Source organism: Petromyzon marinus, unplaced genomic scaffold (assembly GCF_048934315.1).
Source record: "Petromyzon marinus isolate PM22_M1 ecotype Great Lakes invasive population unplaced genomic scaffold, UKy_Petmar_22M1.pri1.0 PM_G_Scaffold_10, whole genome shotgun sequence".
Taxonomy (NCBI): Eukaryota; Metazoa; Chordata; class Hyperoartia; order Petromyzontiformes; family Petromyzontidae; genus Petromyzon; species Petromyzon marinus.
In genome coordinates, this window is record NW_027422651.1 from 4,420,663 (window position 1) to 4,433,394 (window position 12,732).

Sequence of the window (12,732 nt, forward strand, 5' to 3'; positions counted from 1 at the left end):
ATAGGCGTATTAAATAGGCTTATTAAATAGGCTTATTAAATAGGCTTAATAAATAGGCTTATTAAATAGACTTATTAAATAGCCTCATTAAATAGGCTTATTTTAGCAACTTAGGCTTATTAAATAGGTTTATTTCAGCAACTTAGACTTATTAAATAGCCTTATTAGATAGGCTTATTTCAGCAACTTAGGCTTATTAAATAAGCTTATTTCAGCAACTTATGCTTATTAAATAGCCTAATTAAACAGGTTTATTTCAGCAACTTAGGCTTATTAAATAGCCAGTTTAACACGTAGGCTTTCGCGACCAATACCATTCATAATAAAGGTCCCTGGGTTAGATCGCGCCCATCTACAAATGTGTCGCAACCCTCCACCACCCGACACGGCCAATCAGCAAAAAAAGTGTCACGCCGACAAAAGACAAACAATTCACCACCTCAGCCCACCGGTGTGTTGAAGAGCCAATCCACATTTACAGTTTGAGTACGACGTTTCGCTGGTAAATACTTCCAGCATCATCGGGCAATTCGCCAGAATGGTAAAGCCCTCGCTTGCTCCCGGTTTTATATAGAGCAGCAGGGTGACGTCATCACTTAACTCATCAGGTGCAGTGATTAGAGGCGGAGGGGGGGGGGTAATGTAATTATATAATCGATTAGTAATCAGTCATTGGTTATGATTAGTAATGAGTTGTAGATTAGTAATTCTTTAAATCAAAATGTAATGTGTATTATTTAATAATACGCTTCCAGGCCGCACTAAGCCGGTAGCTGTCAGAGCGATTAAAGTTATTCTTGTTCCTCTTAATTTCAATGGATTCTCTAATGAGTCTTTGCCAGTAATAATTAGTTTTACACACCACTGCAACATTGTCAAAATCAATTGAGTGTCCTTGTTGACAAGCATGTTCTGCCACTGCCGACAGTTGTGTTTGAGATAATTTAATATTTCTCTGATGTTCTTTTAGTCTTACGCTGATGTTACGTCCCGTCTGCCCAATGTAGCAGCTGCCACATGAACAATTAATCCGATATACACCTTCTGTTGATAGTTTAGGTAATGCGTCTTTAGTGCAAGATACTAGTTTTTGAATTTTGTGTACTGTACCAAATCTTACTGTAATGTTTTGCTTTTGCAAAACGCGGGCTAATTTGTCAGTTACTCCTGAGATATATGGAATTTTTATTGTTTTAACAATCTGGTCGCTTTCAGTAGTATTGCTTTGCGATCGTGATTTGGCATTCAGTGCTCTGTTAATTTGAGCATTATTGTAGCCATTCTGTCGTAGTGCGTCTTTAATGTGTTTAATCTCTCTCACTAGACTCTCACCATCTGACACTGTTTTCGCCCGATGTACGAGCGTCTTGATAAGAGAGGATTTTTGAGCTGGATGATGATGTGATTCTGCATTCAGATAGCCATCAGTGTGCGTTTGCTTTCTGTAAACGCTGTGTGTTATTTTACCGTTTAGGCCATGTCCAAGCAAAATATCTAGGAATGGGAGTGTGTTATTCACCTCCATTTCCATGGTGAACTGGATGGCCGGGTTTTGTGCATTGAGATGATTTAGAAAATCATTAAGTGTATCTTTACCATGTGGCCAGACAACCAAAGTGTCATCCACATACCTAAACCAAAAGGATGGTTTTAATGTGCTCGAGGCAAGTGCTCTTATTTCAAAGTTTTCCATGTACAAATTTGCTATAGCAGGGGATAAAGGAGAACCCATTGCTGCTCCTTCCTTTTGTTTAAAGAAATCCCCTCTCCATAAGAAGTAAGTGTTATTTAAACAATGGCCAGCAAGTTTCGGAATATCTTTTTGTAAACCGGTATTCTTTACTAGTGTATCAAGTAATTTAAGCGATTCGTCCACTGGAACCTTAGTGAATAGAGAAATCACATCAAAACTTACCAGAATATCATCAGGAGTAAGTTTAATATCTTTAATCACATTCACAAGATGTTCTGAATTTTTTATGAATGAAGATGTCTTACCGATGTAGGGCTGTATTTGTTTGGTTATATATTTTGCTAATTGATATGTGGCAGAGCCAATTGTACTGACTATGGGTCGTAATGGGATGCCGATTTTATGAATATTTGGTAGCCCATAGAGTCTAGGTGGTTTTGAGGCCCTTGGCTTAATTAGGTATTGCTCATTTTTAGGGATTAATGAATTTGCAATTATTGCAGTGGTCTTACGTTCTAAAGTATTAGTTGGATCTCGTTTAATTTTAATGTAGGTACTTTCCTCTAGTAAATTTCTAATTTTATTATCATAATCGGCTCGTGACATCACTACAGTAGTGCGGCCTTTATCAGCTGCTAGGATTTGGATATCCTTATTTACACGCAGCTCTCTTAAGGCTTTTGCCTCGTTAGAGCTAATATTTACTTTTGGAACTTTGCTATTCTCAATTATTTTAGCAACCTCATGTCTAGTCATCTCTGCCTCATTATGTGGAAGGAGTCTAACTGCTGATTCTACCTCAGCAATTATCTCATCCACTGGAATTGTGCGTGGGGTAACGGCAAAGTTAAGGCCTTTAGAAAGGATAGAGACCATGTCACCGGTTAATACAGTGTTGGTCAAGTTCAGTACAGTTTTGTTTTTACATTTTTGGTTTTCAGTAGGGATTTGTTTATTATGTAGTCTAGAAAATTTATTAATTTGGTTAGTTTTTGTTAGTTTAAACACATTATCAGCCGATTGTTGTGTTATGTTATCGATTATATTCCAATAATGCATAGATACACTATTGCTTATATCTAAGTGTAACTGCTTTAGCGATTCCGAAATGTAAGATAATTCACTCCTATTATTAAATAGCATTTTTAAATAGGTTTATTTCAGCGACTTAGACTTATTAAATATACCTTTTTAAATAGGCTTAGTTCAGAAACTTATGCTTATTAAATAGGCTTATTTCAGCAACTTAGGCTCATTAAGTAGCCTTATTAAATAGGCTTATTTCAGCAACTTAGGCTTATTAAATATGCTTATTTCAGCAACTTAAACTTATTAAATAGCCTTATTTCAGCAACTTAGGCTTATTAAATAGCCTTGTTTCAGCAACTTAGACTTATTAAATAGGCTTCTTCAGCAACGTAGGCTTATTAAATAGGCTTATTAAATAGGCTTATTTCAGCAACTTAGACTTATTAAATAGGTTTATTCAGCAACTTAGGCTTATTAAATAGGCTTATTCAGCAACTTAGGCTTATTAAATAGGCTTATTTCAGCAACTTAGGCTTATTAAATAGGCTCATTCAGCAACTTAGGCCTATTAAATAGGCTTATTTCAGCAACTTAGACTTATGAAATAGGCCTATTAAATAGGCTTATTAAATAGGCTTATTTCAGCAAGTTAGGCTTATTAAATAGGCTTATTAAATAGGCTTATTTCAGCAACTTAGGCTTATTAAATAGGCTTATTTCAGCAACTTAGACTTATTAAATAGCCTTATTTCAGCAACTTACGCTTATTAAATAGGCTTATTTCAGCAACTTAGGCTTATTAAATAGGTTTATTTCAGCAACTTAGACTTATTAAATAGCCTTATTAAATAGGCTTATTTCAGCAACTTAGGCTTATTAAATAAGCTTATTTCAGCAACTTATGCTTATTAAATAGCCTAATTAAACAGGTTTATTTCAGCAACTTAGGCTTATTAAATAGCCAGTTTAACACGTAGGCTTTCGCGACCAATACCATTCATAATAAAGGTCCCTGGGTTAGATCGCGCCCATCTACAAATGTGTTGCAACCCTCCACCACCCGACACGGCCAATCAGCAAAAAAAGTGTCACGCCGACAAAAGACAAACAATTCACCACCTCAGCCCACCGGTGTGTTGAAGAGCCAATCCACATTTACAGTTTGAGTACGACGTTTCGCTGGTAAATACTTCCAGCATCATCGGGCAATTCGCCAGAATGGTAAAGCCCTCGCTTGCTCCCGGTTTTATATAGAGCAGCAGGGTGACGTCATCACTTAACTCATCAGGTGCAGTGATTAGAGGCGGAGGGGGGGGGGGTAATGTAATTATATAATCGATTAGTAATCAGTCATTGGTTATGATTAGTAATGAGTTGTAGATTAGTAATTCTTTAAATCAAAATGTAATGTGTATTATTTAATAATACGCTTCCAGGCCGCACTAAGCCGGTAGCTGTCAGAGCGATTAAAGTTATTCTTGTTCCTCTTAATTTCAATGGATTCTCTAATGAGTCTTTGCCAGTAATAATTAGTTTTACACACCACTGCAACATTGTCAAAATCAATTGAGTGTCCTTGTTGACAAGCATGTTCTGCCACTGCCGACAGTTGTGTTTGAGATAATTTAATATTTCTCTGATGTTCTTTTAGTCTTACGCTGATGTTACGTCCCGTCTGCCCAATGTAGCAGCTGCCACATGAACAATTAATCCGATATACACCTTCTGTTGATAGTTTAGGTAATGCGTCTTTAGTGCAAGATACTAGTTTTTGAATTTTGTGTACTGTACCAAATCTTACTGTAATGTTTTGCTTTTGCAAAACGCGGGCTAATTTGTCAGTTACTCCTGAGATATATGGAATTTTTATTGTTTTAACAATCTGGTCGCTTTCAGTAGTATTGCTTTGCGATCGTGATTTGGCATTCAGTGCTCTGTTAATTTGAGCATTATTGTAGCCATTCTGTCGTAGTGCGTCTTTAATGTGTTTAATCTCTCTCACTAGACTCTCACCATCTGACACTGTTTTCGCCCGATGTACGAGCGTCTTGATAAGAGAGGATTTTTGAGCTGGATGATGATGTGATTCTGCATTCAGATAGCCATCAGTGTGCGTTTGCTTTCTGTAAACGCTGTGTGTTATTTTACCGTTTAGGCCATGTCCAAGCAAAATATCTAGGAATGGGAGTGTGTTATTCACCTCCATTTCCATGGTGAACTGGATGGCCGGGTTTTGTGCATTGAGATGATTTAGAAAATCATTAAGTGTATCTTTACCATGTGGCCAGACAACCAAAGTGTCATCCACATACCTAAACCAAAAGGATGGTTTTAATGTGCTCGAGGCAAGTGCTCTTATTTCAAAGTTTTCCATGTACAAATTTGCTATAGCAGGGGATAAAGGAGAACCCATTGCTGCTCCTTCCTTTTGTTTAAAGAAATCCCCTCTCCATAAGAAGTAAGTGTTATTTAAACAATGGCCAGCAAGTTTCGGAATATCTTTTTGTAAACCGGTATTCTTTACTAGTGTATCAAGTAATTTAAGCGATTCGTCCACTGGAACCTTAGTGAATAGAGAAATCACATCAAAACTTACCAGAATATCATCAGGAGTAAGTTTAATATCTTTAATCACATTCACAAGATGTTCTGAATTTTTTATGAATGAAGATGTCTTACCGATGTAGGGCTGTATTTGTTTGGTTATATATTTTGCTAATTGATATGTGGCAGAGCCAATTGTACTGACTATGGGTCGTAATGGGATGCCGATTTTATGAATATTTGGTAGCCCATAGAGTCTAGGTGGTTTTGAGGCCCTTGGCTTAATTAGGTATTGCTCATTTTTAGGGATTAATGAATTTGCAATTATTGCAGTGGTCTTACGTTCTAAAGTATTAGTTGGATCTCGTTTAATTTTAATGTAGGTACTTTCCTCTAGTAAATTTCTAATTTTATTATCATAATCGGCTCGTGACATCACTACAGTAGTGCGGCCTTTATCAGCTGCTAGGATTTGGATATCCTTATTTACACGCAGCTCTCTTAAGGCTTTTGCCTCGTTAGAGCTAATATTTACTTTTGGAACTTTGCTATTCTCAATTATTTTAGCAACCTCATGTCTAGTCATCTCTGCCTCATTATGTGGAAGGAGTCTAACTGCTGATTCTACCTCAGCAATTATCTCATCCACTGGAATTGTGCGTGGGGTAACGGCAAAGTTAAGGCCTTTAGAAAGGATAGAGACCATGTCACCGGTTAATACAGTGTTGGTCAAGTTCAGTACAGTTTTGTTTTTACATTTTTGGTTTTCAGTAGGGATTTGTTTATTATGTAGTCTAGAAAATTTATTAATTTGGTTAGTTTTTGTTAGTTTAAACACATTATCAGCCGATTGTTGTGTTATGTTATCGATTATATTCCAATAATGCATAGATACACTATTGCTTATATCTAAGTGTAACTGCTTTAGCGATTCCGAAATGTAAGATAATTCACTCCTATTATTAAATAGCATTTTTAAATAGGTTTATTTCAGCGACTTAGACTTATTAAATATACCTTTTTAAATAGGCTTAGTTCAGAAACTTATGCTTATTAAATAGGCTTATTTCAGCAACTTAGGCTCATTAAGTAGCCTTATTAAATAGGCTTATTTCAGCAACTTAGGCTTATTAAATATGCTTATTTCAGCAACTTAAACTTATTAAATAGCCTTATTTCAGCAACTTAGGCTTATTAAATAGCCTTGTTTCAGCAACTTAGACTTATTAAATAGGCTTCTTCAGCAACTTAGGCTTATTAAATAGGCTTATTAAATAGGCTTATTTCAGCAACTTAGACTTATTAAATAGGTTTATTCAGCAACTTAGGCTTATTAAATAGGCTTATTCAGCAACTTAGGCTTATTAAATAGGCTTATTTCAGCAACTTAGGCTTATTAAATAGGCTCATTCAGCAACTTAGGCCTATTAAATAGGCTTATTTCAGCAACTTAGACTTATGAAATAGGCCTATTAAATAGGCTTATTAAATAGGCTTATTTCAGCAAGTTAGGCTTATTAAATAGGCTAATTAAATAGGCTTATTTCAGCAACTTAGGCTTATTAAATAGGCTTATTTCAGCAACTTAGACTTATTAAATAGCCTTATTTCAGCAACTTACGCTTATTAAATAGGCTTATTTCAGCAACTTAGGCTTATTAAATAGCCTAATTAAGTAGGCTTATTTCAGCAACTTGGGCTTATTAAATAGGCCTATTTCAGCAACTTGGGCTTATTAAATAGGCTTATTTCAGCAACTTAGACTTATTAAATAGGCCTATTAAATAGGCTTATTAAATAGACTTATTAAATAGGCTCAATAAATAGGCTTATTACATAGGCTTATTAAATAGGCTCAATAGATAGGCTTATTAAATAGGCTTATTAAATAGGCTTATTAAATAGACTTATTAAATAGGCTCAATAAATAGGCTTATTAAATAGGCTCAATAAATAGGCTTATTAAATAGGCTTATTAAATAGGCTCAATAAAAAGGCTTATTAAATAGGCTCATTAAATACTTATTAAATAGGCTTATTAAATAGACTTATTAAATAGGCTTATTAAATAGGCTTATTAAATAAGCTTATTAAAAAGGCTTATTAAATAGACTTATTAAATAGGCTCATTAAATACTTATTAAATAGTTTTCTTAAATAGGCGTATTAAATAGGCTTATTAAATAGGCTTATTAAATAGGCTTATAAAATAGACTTATTAAATAGCCTCATTAAATAGGCTTATTTTAGCAACTTAGGCTTATTAAATAGGCTTATTTCAGCAACTTAGACTTAGTAAATAGCCTTATTTCAGCAACTTAGGCTTATTAAATAGGCTTATTCAGCAACTTAGTCTTATTAAATAGGTTTATTCAGCAACTAAGGCTTATTAAATAGGCTTATTCAGCAACTTAGGCTTATTAAATAGGCTTATTTCAGCAACTTAGGCTTATTAAATAGGCTCATTCAGAAACTTAGGCTTATTAAATAGGCTTATTTCAGCAACTTAGACTTATTAAATAGGCCTATCAAATAGGCTTATTAAATAGGCTTATTTCAGCAACTTAGGCTCATTAAATAGCTTTATTAAATAGGCTTATTAAATAGACTTATTAAATAGGCTCATTAAATACTTATTAAATAGGCTTATTAAATAGACTTATTAAATAGGCTTATTAAATAGGCTCAATAAATAGGCTTATTAAATAGGCTCAATAAATAGGCTTATTAAATAGGCTCAATAAATAGGCTTATTAAATAGGCTCAATAAATAGGCTTATTAAATAGGCTCATTAAATACTTATTAAATAGGCTTATTAAATAGACTTATTAAATAGACTTATTAAATAGGCTTATTAAATAGGCTTATTAAATAGGCTTATTAAAAAGGCTTATTAAATAGACTTATTAAATAGGCTCATTAAATATTTATTAAATATGTTTATTAAATAGGCGTATTAAATAGGCTTATTAAATAGGATTATTAAATATGCTTAATAAATAGGCATATTAAATAGACTTATTAAATAGCCTCATTAAATAGGCTTATTTTAGCAACTTAGGCTTATTAAATAGGTTTATTTCAGCAACTTAGACTTATTAAATAGCCTTATTAAATAGGCTTATTTCAGCAACTTAGGCTTATTAAATAAGCTTATTTCAGCAACTTATGCTTATTAAATAGGCTTATTAAATAGGCTTATTTCAGCAACTTAGGCTTATTAAATAGGCTTATTTCAGCAACTTAGACTTATTAAATAGCCTTATTTCAGCAACTTACGCTTATTAAATAGGCTTATTTTAGCAACTTAGGCTTATTAAATAGCCTAATTAAGTAGGCTTATTTCAGCAACTTGGGCTTATTAAATAGGATTATTTCAGCAACTAAGGCTTATTAAATAGGCTTATTTCAGCAACTTAGACTTATTAAATAGCCTTATTTCAGCAACTTACGCTTATTAAATAGGCTTATTTCAGCAACTTAGGCTTATTAAATAGGCCTATTAAAAAGGCTTATTAAATATGCTTATTTCAGCAACTTAGACTTATTAAATAGGCCTATCAAATAGGCTTATTAAATAGGCTTATTTCAGCAAATTAGGCTCATTAAATAGCCTTATTAAATAGGCTTATTAAATAGACTTATTAAATAGGCTAATTAAATACTTATTAAATAGGCTTATTAAATAGACTTATTAAATAGGCTCAATAAATAGGCTTATTAAATAGGCTTATTAAATAGGCTCAATAAATAGGCATATTAAATAGGCTTATTAAATAGGCTTATTAAATAGACTTATTAAATAGGCTTATTAAATAGGCTCAATAAATAGGCTTATTAAATAGGCTCAATAAATAGGCTTATTAAATTATCTCAATAAATAGGCTTATTAAATAGGCTCAATAAATAGGCTTATTAAATAGGCTCATTAAATACTTATTAAATAGGCTTATTAAATAGGCTTATTAAATAGGCTTATAAAATAGACTTATTAAATAGCCTCATTAAATAGGCTTATTTTAGCAACTTAGGCTTATTAAATAGGCTTATTTCAGCAACTTAGACTTATTAAATAGCCTTATTTCAGCAACTTAGGCTTATTAAATAGGCTTATTCAGTAACTTAGTCTTATTAAATAGGTTCATTCAGCAACTTAGGCTTATTAAATAGGCTTATTCAGCAACTTAGGCTTATTAAATAGGCTTATTTCAGCAACTTAGGCTTATTAAATAGGCTCATTCAGAAACTTAGGCTTATTAAATAGGCTTATTTCAGCAACTTAGACTTATTAAATAGGCCTATCAAATAGGCTTATTAAATAGGCTTATTTCAGCAACTTAGGCTCATTAAATAGCTTTATTAAATAGGCTTATTAAATAGACTTATTAAATAGGCTCATTAAATACTTATTAAATAGGCTTATTAAATAGACTTATTAAATTGGCTCAATAAATAGGCTTATTAAATAGGCTTATTAAATAGGCTCAATAAATAGGCGTATTAAATAGGCTTATTAAATAGGCTTATTAAATAGGCTCAATAAATAGGCTTATTAAATAGGCTCAATAAATAGGCTTATTAAATAGGCTCAATAAATAGGCTTATTAAATAGGCTCAATAAATAGGCTTATTAAATAGGCTCATTAAATACTTATTAAATAGGCTTATTAAATAGACTTATTAAATAGACTTATTAAATAGGCTTATTAAATAGGCTTATTAAATAGGCTTATTAAAAAGGCTTAATAAATAGACTTATTAAATAGGCTCATTAAATACTTATTAAATATGTTTATTAAATAGGCGTATTAAATAGGATTATTAAATAGGCTTATTAAATAGGCTTAATAAATAGGCTTATTAAATAGACTTATTAAATAGCCTCATTAAATAGGCTTATTTGAGCAACTTAGGCTTATTAAATAGGTTTATTTCAGCAACTTAGACTTATTAAATAGCCTTATTAAATAGGCTTATTTCAGCAACTTAGGCTTATTAAATAAGCTTATTTCAGCAACTTATGCTTATTAAATAGCCTAATTAAACAGGTTTATTTCAGCAACTTAGGCTTATTAAATAGCATTTTTAAATAGGTTTATTTCAGCGACTTAGACTTATTAAATATACCTTTTTAAATAGGCTTAGTTCAGAAACTTATGCTTATTAAATAGGCTTATTTCAGCAACTTAGGCTCATTAAGTAGCCTTATTAAATAGGCTTATTTCAGCAACTTAGCCTTATTAAATAGGCTTATTTCAGCAACTTAAACTTATTAAATACCCTTATTTCAGCAACTTAGGCTTATTAAATAGCATTATTTCAGCAACTTAGACTTATTAAATAGGCTTCTTCAGCAACTTAGGCTTATTAAATAGCCTTATTAAATAGGCTTATTTCAGCAACTTAGACTTATTAAATAGGTTTATTCAGCAACTTAGGCTTATTAAATAGGCTTATTCAGCAACTTAGGCTTATTAAATAGGCTTATTTCAGCAACTTAGGCTTATTAAAAAGGCTCATTCATCAACTTAGGCTTATTAAATAGGCTTATTTCAGCAACTTAGACTTATGAAATAGGCCTATTAAATAGGCTTATTAAATAGGCTTATTTCAGCAACTTAGACTTATTAAATAGGCCTATTAAATAGGCTTATTAAATAGGCTTATTTAAGCAAGTTAGGCTTATTAAATAGGCTTATTTCAGCAACTTAGGCTTATTAAATAGGCTCATTCAGCAACTTAGGCCTATTAAATAGGCTTATTTCAGCAACTTAGACTTATGAAATAGGCCTATTAAATAGGCTTATTAAATAGGCTTATTTCAGCAAGTTAGGCTTATTAAATAGGCTTATTAAATAGGCTTATTTCAGCAACTTAGGCTTATTAAATAGGCTTATTTCAGCAACTTAGACTTATTAAATAGCCTTATTTCAGCAACTTACGCTTATTAAATAGGCTTATTTCAGCAACTTAGGCTTATTAAATAGCCTAATTAAGTAGGCTTATTTCAGCAACTTGGGCTTATTAAATAGGCCTATTTCAGCAACTTGGGCTTATTAAATAGGCTTATTTCAGCAACTTAGACTTATTAAATAGGCCTATTAAATAGGCTTATTAAATAGACTTATTAAATAGGCTCAATAAATAGTCTTATTACATAGGCTTATTAAATAGGCTCAATAGATAGGCTTATTAAATAGGCTTATTAAATAGGCTTATTAAATAGACTTATTAAATAGGCTCAATAAATAGGCTTATTAAATAGGCTCAATAAATAGGCTTATTAAATAGGCTTATTAAATAGGCTCAATAAAAAGGCTTATTAAATAGGCTCATTAAATACTTATTAAATAGGCTTATTAAATAGACTTATTAAATAGGCTTATTAAATAGGCTTATTAAATAAGCTTATTAAAAAGGCTTATTAAATAGACTTATTAAATAGGCTCATTAAATACTTATTAAATAGTTTTCTTAAATAGGCGTATTAAATAGGCTTATTAAATAGGCTTATTAAATAGGCTTATAAAATAGACTTATTAAATAGCCTCATTAAATAGGCTTATTTTAGCAACTTAGGCTTATTAAATAGGCTTATTTCAGCAACTTAGACTTAGTAAATAGCCTTATTTCAGCAACTTAGGCTTATTAAATAGGCTTATTCAGCAACTTAGTCTTATTAAATAGGTTTATTCAGCAACTAAGGCTTATTAAATAGGCTTATTCAGCAACTTAGGCTTATTAAATAGGCTTATTTCAGCAACTTAGGCTTATTAAATAGGCTTATTCAGCAACTTAGTCTTATTAAATAGGTTTATTCAGCAACTAAGGCTTATTAAATAGGCTTATTCAGCAACTTAGGCTTATTAAATAGGCTTATTTCAGCAACTTAGACTTATTAAATAGGCCTATCAAATAGGCTTATTAAATAGGCTTATTCAGCAACTTAGTCTTATTAAATAGGTTTATTCAGCAACTAAGGCTTATTAAATAGGCTTATTCAGCAACTTAGGCTTATTAAATAGGCTTATTTCAGCAACTTAGACTTATTAAATAGGCCTATCAAATAGGCTTATTAAATAGGCTTATTTCAGCAACTTAGGCTCATTAAATAGCTTTATTAAATAGGCTTATTAAATAGACTTATTAAATAGGCTCATTAAATACTTATTAAATAGGCTTATTAAATAGACTTATTAAATAGGCTTATTAAATAGGCTCAATAAATAGGCTTATTAAATAGGCTCAATAAATAGGCTTATTAAATAGGCTCAATAAATAGGCTTATTAAATAGGCTCAATAAATAGGCTTATTAAATAGGCTCATTAAATACTTATTAAATAGGCTTATTAAATAGACTTATTAAATAGACTTATTAAATAGGCTTATTAAATAGGCTTATTAAATAGGCTTATTAAAAAGGCTTATTAAATAGACTTATTAAATAGGCTCATTAAATATTTA